The following is a 7,824-nucleotide window of genomic DNA, read 5'->3' as shown; positions in this document are numbered from 1 at the left end:
GTGTGTCTCATTTTTGAACAGTTATCGCTATTATTCGGATGGAATGTGTGCATAGATCACTATAAAGACATATTTCCTACCTGAAATTTTGGCACATTTTTTGTTTGTGGTCATTTTGAAATTTTTAAAAAAATATGCATTTTCCTGTTTTATTTTTCTCCCTCACTCTAAGTGCATACATGGTTTTTATAGAACATTTGGATATTCCGGAAGATTAGGGGGAACAGACTCGCCTAAGGCACTGTCACTATTTTGACAGCCTGGTGTGTTTTTTTTAGCCGTGTGGTGTGTACGATTCCCTTCGTTGCTGTTGTGATTATATTTGCCAAGGATGAGGACACATCATGGATTTTGTAAGCACTTCCCCCCACCTAACAAACTGGCACAAACCTTTCTTCCATGTTGCTGTAAACTCTTTGTACATACCATTTTAATATGGTGTTGTAGTCTACCAAGTGAATAAGTTACCACTGACTTGGTTTCCTACTGTTGGTTTTTGAGCGTCTCTAACTTCCTGTTTTTGTAAGTGACTCTGTGAAAATCGGCCATATTCGTAGAGCATTTGCTACACTTAGAATTGCTTCGGTAAGACATATTGTTAAGATCAGAATGCCTGTACTAAAGATTAATAATATTTTGAAGCCTCTTAAGGAATGTTGGCATTTGGGAAGCCTTTGTAGATGTTTGTTCTATAGTTACTTTAAAATCATAATAAAGTTAGTTAACTGACTATAAATACTAATATTTTTTCATCTGAGTGTTTTTCCCCCCGACAGCACAGGCAATGAGATATTGAGAAACACTGAATTTTTAAATGACTAAAACACTTCATGTTCATTTTAGGGAAAAAAACTAAAAAAATGGGCAAATAGATAAAAACAGAGTAAAACATCACCTAGCATCTTTTCCGTGCAGGGCCATGGCTTGGCTCCCCAGGAGACAGAGGGTCATGTTTGCAGACATTTTTCATTGTCACCACTAGAGGGTGCTACGGGAACGCTGCTGAAGATCCAGGACGCACAGGAGTGGCCCCACCGCAGAGAATTAATCTGGCCCCAAATGTTGAAAGTGCCGAGATGGAGAAATTGCCGTTAACTTTGGGTACCTAGGTACCGGTTAGTGCACACACACTCACACACACACACACGGATGGATTGTTTTTATATGCACCGAATTTGCGTGAAACTTGCCTTTTTTTCTCTTACTACACCAGCGTGCTCCTTAGCTACATTAAGGTCCCGGGGACATTGATTCTGACCCTGCTGTGTGCATGACTCATCTAGGGAGCTGTTAGGATCGCTGCCCTCCCATCCATAAGTTCAACTTCAAAGGGGCCGGAGTGAGACCCGACCTCGATTCCTCTTCCTCTGAGCTCTCCGTTGCAGGGGCTGATGCCCTGGGCACCCAGCGCATCACGAAAGATGATGGGTACTCACCTGCGGCAACCTCGCCGGAAGGAGCCTGTGCGTTTGGGAGTTTGAGCTCATTCATCTCCCACCTGCTGTCAAGCCAGGATTGACCTTGTGTTTTTCGGGTACCAGGAGGGGCACACCTAGGGTGCCACCCAGGGCCACAACCAGCCCCGGGGGCCCTGGGTGTACGTGAGAAAAGGCGCCCTAGCCACCGGACATCTCACACGCCCTCGGACTGACCCTACCAGCATCCCCCTCCGCGTCCACGCCGGGCAGCCAATTGGGCTCCTCGTCTCTCCACTGCGACCATCGGCCATTAAACCCAGCTGGAGCAACTTCCGCCGCCTGACCTCACCGCGTGACCCTTGCACCCCACTTCCTGTCTCCAGGGAGGCCCAGCTGCGTGCCGACCTGGTCAGGCCAGCGTCCCCACCCCTCGTGAGCCTTCGGCCTCTAAAACTCGCTGCCTTTTCTCTCTGTTATCTTTAAAAGAAAGCCAACGCGGTAAAAAAGACCCGTCAAACAACCACTTGAGAATATGTGTACAGAACAGTCCAACAGCTGACAGAGAATTTCACTTTTCACCCAGTTATAAAATGCTGCACGTGGCTTTCAATGAGGAAAAACGGAAGCCACCAGAAAACAGCTGCGGTTTCTGCCCTGAAGGTTCAAAGCTTTGCGGTGGAAGAGCAGAGCCAGCAGGGGGCGCTGGTGCCCGTCATTCTGAGTCCTAACCAGAGCTTTCAGGTCAAACGAGGCCGGTTGGTGGTGGACCTGAGGATAACCAATGGGGGAGGGTCGCCATGTGCCCCGTGCATTCCGGCCACGGCTCTGGACTCCTGTAGTGCGTGTCGCAGATGACTGTCCCCGTTTCCAGGTGAGGGTGGACAGGATTCTGAGTTCTCACGGGGAAACTGAAACCAACCAAGATGGTCCCTCCACCTGCCCCCAGCCCCCGCCCCCTGTGCACCATCCTTGCTCCCTCTGGAGGAACCTGGGGGTTGCTGCAGTCCCCAGATGGAGGGTGGGGTGGGCTTGGTGCCCAAGCCGAGGCAGCGAGGCAGCGGGCTGGGAGGGAGGGCCCTTCCACGGGGTGTGATGGGGAGTGACTGTGACATTAGCTCCTCCTCAGAGCAGGCCCCGGGGACCACGGGGTGGGCACAGGAGAAGGATGCCTGGCTACAGGGCTTTCATGCTGCAAAGAGATGGAGACTCTGGTGTGGTGTTTCAGCCACACGAATAACAGACGAAGCACGGCACCGCGGCTAGTAATGCTAGTTGTCTAAAAAATGTAAATTAAATCAAGTCACCAGTAAAACCCCTGTCATGGCTCCCGCTGCTTTTGGAAGAAAGTGTTCCACCGGGATCGTCATGATCAGGCCTCTGTTGCTTCGTCTTCCCCTCGTGCCCATCTCCTCCTCTGCCGCCCCCTCCCCAGGCTCCCCACGGGCACCACGGCAGCCACGCATGCCTCCCTTCACTTTCTCGAAGACGCCAAACTCTTCGGCACCCCAGGACCTTAGCACGTGCTACTCTCTCAGGAATGTGTTTCTTTGGTCTCTTGAAATGGATCCGTCTCTTTCTCATCCTTTAGGCCATGTTGGAGTGGTCCCTACACAGTGAGGTGGGCCCTGGTCATCTGTATAAACACGTGTAAACATGTGTGCTGTTATGCTTCACTGTGGCCCCCTTTGCCGCAGGCTGTTTGTCTGCGCCCGTTCCTCCTGGAGAGGACTCTCTACCGTGTGACGGGAGGGACTTTGCCTCTTCCTCTCCCAGGCTCTCACCACGTGGGTTGCATGAACATGGGTTGCTGTCCTCTCAACACTGGAGTGCTTCAGGGTGTGGGGACACACCAGGGACACGTGAGCACTATGTTGGGGTGCTTCCTGGAATGGTTTTTAGGACCTGGGCAGAGGCTCTGCCTGCTTCTGGTACATGTCCAGCCCTCCCTGCACCTTTAAGGCTCATTGGTGACAGAGTTCAAAAGAGCCACAAATTAGGATGTATGTCCCCCTGCTCTGGATCACGAGGGGAGCAGTGGGACCCAGCTCTACAGAGGCTTCCAGGTGGGCTGTGCCCCTCCCCCTCAGACAGGGAAGAACCAGCTGCCATTGGCTTCTTCCCGCAGTGACAGGAAGAGGAGACCTGACAGCCAAAGGTGCTGCCCACGGGTCTCTGGCAGGTGTTTCTGGAACGCCCGTTTGGGGCAACTGGTCTAAGCAGAGCGTGATCAACTCACTCCACCTTGGCTGGAGGTGGTGTTGGAGGTGGGGACGGGAACAGTTCTAGACCAGGTGCTGAGGAACTATGGCCCTTGAGCCAAGAACGGTTTTTACATTTTTAAACATTGGGGGGAAAATCACAGCAGAGCCACGGCACGCTGCAAAGACAATATATGGCCCATAGAACCTATGTTGTTTACTCTTTGGCTTTTTATAGAAAACGGTTGCTGGTCTTAAGAGTGAAAGGTAAGTAGGGCCTCTGCTGGACAGCCCTGGACGGGTTTTGAAAGGGGTCGGGTCTGCCTTTCTTCCCAGCTGAACGTGAGGGTGAGATGAAGCCGGGCCCAGGGAGCCTGCAGGGGCAAACGGTGGCTCCCGAGGGTGCCCGCACCCTGACGCCTGCAGCCTGTGACCCTGTCTGTCACCTTTCAGGGCAGGAGGACTCTGCAGGTGTGATTGAGCCCAGGGTCTGGAGGGAGAGAGGTTGTCCTGGATTGCCTGGGTGGGCCCCATGTCATCCAAGTGTCCTTGGGAAAGGAAGGCACGGGGTGGGCAGTGTGACCACAGAGGCAGAGATGGGAGTGAGGCGGCCACAGGCCAGGGATGCCGGCAGCCGCCAGGAGCCAGTGGAGGCTGGGCTCAGGTTCTCCCCCGCCTCTGTGGACCGCCCCGCAAACACCTTGATTTATGGTAAGTTCAGTGAGGCTCGTTTTGGACTTCGCACTTCCAGAACAGTAAGGTAGATTTGGTGGTTTTAAGCCATTGAAACAAACTATACAAACTTAATCTTGGCTCCCTCTGCTTTTCCCCATCCTTACCCCACCGCCCTACTGCAAGCCACTGACATCTCCTGATGGGTCGTTTCTCCGGTTCATCTGCTGCCCCCCCACCCTGTCCTTCCCGAGGTGGCTAGAGTGGCATCTGAGAAGGCAGATATGCTCACATTCCCTTCCCTGCTCTGCTCCGCCGGTGGCTTCTTCTTGCTCTTGACACAGAGGACAAAATTCTCCCCTTGGCCCCTGGGGTCCTGTGTGGCCCTTCTTGTCCACCTCTGCAGCCTCGTCCCTGATCACCTCGTGCTTCCCTTTCCTCTGGGCACCTCGCACCGACCAGCCTCTCAGTGCTTCTAATGATGTACTCCCTTCCCTCCGGCCCCAGGGCCTTTGCACCAGCTGCTCCTGCTTCCTTTAATCTGTCATCTCCATCCCAACAAGTTTCTCAGGGAAGCCACACTCACCTACAGGGTGGGCCTCCTGTCCCTGTGGGAGCTCTCCCTGCACCACCTACCTGCTGTGCCCCCCCCCCCCGTCCCAGGCTGTGATTCCTTTCAATCACGGGAATACCTATGAAACTGAGTAGCAGTCATCCTAATCTTTGTTTTTGCCACTTAACTGGAAGCCTCGAGGGAGAGACAACATCTGCTTTTTTCCCCAAGTGCCTCCTGGTGCCCAGTGCCCGCAGAGGAAAAAGGATATAAGGCCTTTTGAGATGAAAAAGGGGAACTGAGAAATGGTGTCAATACCACGGAAAGCTCAGCTCAAAGACATGTTTCATTTACCATTTGGCCTCGCGGGTTAAAAGTGACCCACCCATATTTTGCCGTGTGTAATGCACACCCCTGTTTTTGGCCCAAACTTCCAGGGAAAAAATCTTTTGTTTTAATTTCTTAATTCAATTTTTATTTATTTATATTTAGATATTTGTTTTTTGGATTATACAGGAATTTTAGCATTTATTTTTGGACATGTTATGGTACCAGAAATTTTATGTACTGGTAACAAATTTATGATATTTCCGCATCAGAGAAGGCCAAGAACTTTTCATCACTGTCAACTTCAGAAGTTATTGCTTTTAATGCATAAGCATAAATAAAAGAATTAAAAACATGTCTCTAGATACGGAATTAGTACTACCCATGTATAATGCACATCCTTATGTTTCTCTCAAAAATTTGGTCAAAAAAGTGCACATTACACACAGCAAAATACTTGTTTTTGGAAACACTTTGCTTCCTGAGGTCGCCTTTCCCCGGTGCTCCATCCTGAGCTCCGGAGGGACTTCGCCCTCCGGATGGGGGGCCGGCGGCAGAGTTGCGGGGACTGCCCGAGAACCCAGACTATGACCTTGGGGGGTGGGCGCTGAGGCTTCACCCCCGGAATTCCGATCTGGGGCTCCGGGTCGGCCGGTGCAGGAAGGAGCAGATAGTAACTGCAGCACATCCTGCCTTCCTGTAGCGACTTGCCGAGATATCCCTGATTTTGGTTGGAGACCAAGGCGCCCTGTCTCAGGTGATGAATTACGTTTGTTTAAGCCAAGCCTGGGCGTTCTGTGCCCTTTTGCCTCGTACTTGAAACAGTTTGCCGTTGGCCTTGTAGCCGGGGCCCGCCGTGTGATTCATTTCTGGCTCATGAGACAGAGGTCCTTCTGAGATTTTCTTCACTGGTGACAGGCGGGACACACCTGAAGAAAAGTCCCCCTGACGTAGCTCTCCCTCGTTTTGCTCCTGGAGTTTGAACTTCGTCGTGGTGCCCGGAGCTGTGACAGCCGTCCTGTGACCATGAGGCTCCAAGGGCACAAAGCCACAATGGGCTGAGGTTTTGTGCCCCCCCCGCCCCGCCCGCTCCCTCTTAATTTCCTGTCCTGCTGGAGAATTTAGTGTCTTCCTTGCAGAGGCCACGAGCAGGCGGGTGTTCTGGCCCGGATGAATGCATTCCTGATCGGTATATGTGTTTAAAATGTCTTTTATTCTGAGATAATGTCACACTTAGAGAATTGTATGACAAAGAACTGTGGCTCCTGCCCTGCACCCCAATGAGAGCAGGCCCAGGGGACCCCTGGCCTGGGAATGAGAAATGTGGGCGAACAGAGCCCAACCCGCCACTCAGGACGAAGCTTTTCCAGCTGACCGCAGACCACCGGAGAGAACCGACGTTTGCTGTTTAAGCCGTTCAGGTGGGTGGGCTGTTGGTTACTCAGTGTCACGGTGACAAACCCTGGCTGACACCGACTTACGGTTTCCGAAGTACGGCCTGCCATCTGTTTATAGTATCTCTGCATAGTGTCACCGTTAGCATTTAAACACTCTCCACTTTCAATTACAGTCGACACTGATATCGTTTTATACCAGTTTCCGGCGTCCAGCATAGTGGTTAGACTGGGACAGAATTGACAAAGTGACCCTCCGGGTAGTCCGGGTGCCCCCCACCCCCGCACTGTTGTTACAGTATTACGGCAGTACCGACTATTCTGTTCTACTCCGCACCCCTGTGACTGTTTTGTGACCGCCAACCTGTACCTCTTCACCTTTTTCACCCACTGCTCCTACCCCCTCCCTCTATGTCTCCATCTCCGAGATGAGGAGACTGAGGAGACTCGGGCTCAGAGCGGTTAAGGGACGTGCTCAAGGTTGTTCCAGAGCTACTGAGCCAGAGAGGAGGGATTCGAACCCAGGGCTGGCTGATGGGCAAGTCTGTGCTCCTTCCTTCATCTACGTCTGTGTGCCAAAATCTGGCTGAAAGATGTCATCCTGCCTGAAGGGGCTGCTTTTCGCTTCCTGTGTTTCTGAGTCTGGGAGAGGGCGGGGACCCAGGCTCAGGTCATCAGCGTGTGAATGGGTGGGCGGCGGCTTCCCTAGCCACAGGGATGGCTGCTGGCGGTGGGCCGGCACTGTCTGTCTGGGCTCTGGTGAGCCAGCTGAGTGCGTCAGCGGGGCTGTGCCCGGCCCTCAGCGAGCCAGGCCTGCCTCGGGGTAGGCTGGCCTGCGCTCTGTCCATAGCAGCCCGGGTAGCAGTGGCCGCTGACCCTGCCCTGGTCTGTGGACTTAACTGTGTGCCTCGGGAAAACAAATCCAACGAACACCTCTCTTCAGGAGAAGAAGGATCAATAAGTTAAATAGCAGAATATTTGGATTAGGAAACCCCCGTGAGCTAAGAAGCTCCGAGAAAACCCTCTTAGTGCGATTTGCTGGGGCTGAGCTCGCAGGAGGATCCCTGCCCTGCTGCCCACCTCCGAGGGCAGGGTTCTGGCTGGGATCAGATAAGAGCGGCAGAGTTTATTACCTACGGACTTTATCAGCCGTCTGGGAGTTGGCGAGAGTCTGAGCTGACGAGGCTGGGCTCTGAGGTTGGCCGGAGACACCCCTTGGTTTTCCGCAGTTGGCTCTGCCCGGCTCTTCGGAAAGGTGTGGG

Source organism: Artibeus jamaicensis, unplaced genomic scaffold (assembly GCF_021234435.1).
Source record: "Artibeus jamaicensis isolate MK-2021 breed Jamaican fruit bat unplaced genomic scaffold, CSHL_Jam_final contig_76, whole genome shotgun sequence".
Classification (NCBI taxonomy): domain Eukaryota; kingdom Metazoa; phylum Chordata; class Mammalia; order Chiroptera; family Phyllostomidae; genus Artibeus; species Artibeus jamaicensis.
Note: the sequence above shows the minus strand (reverse complement) of the source record.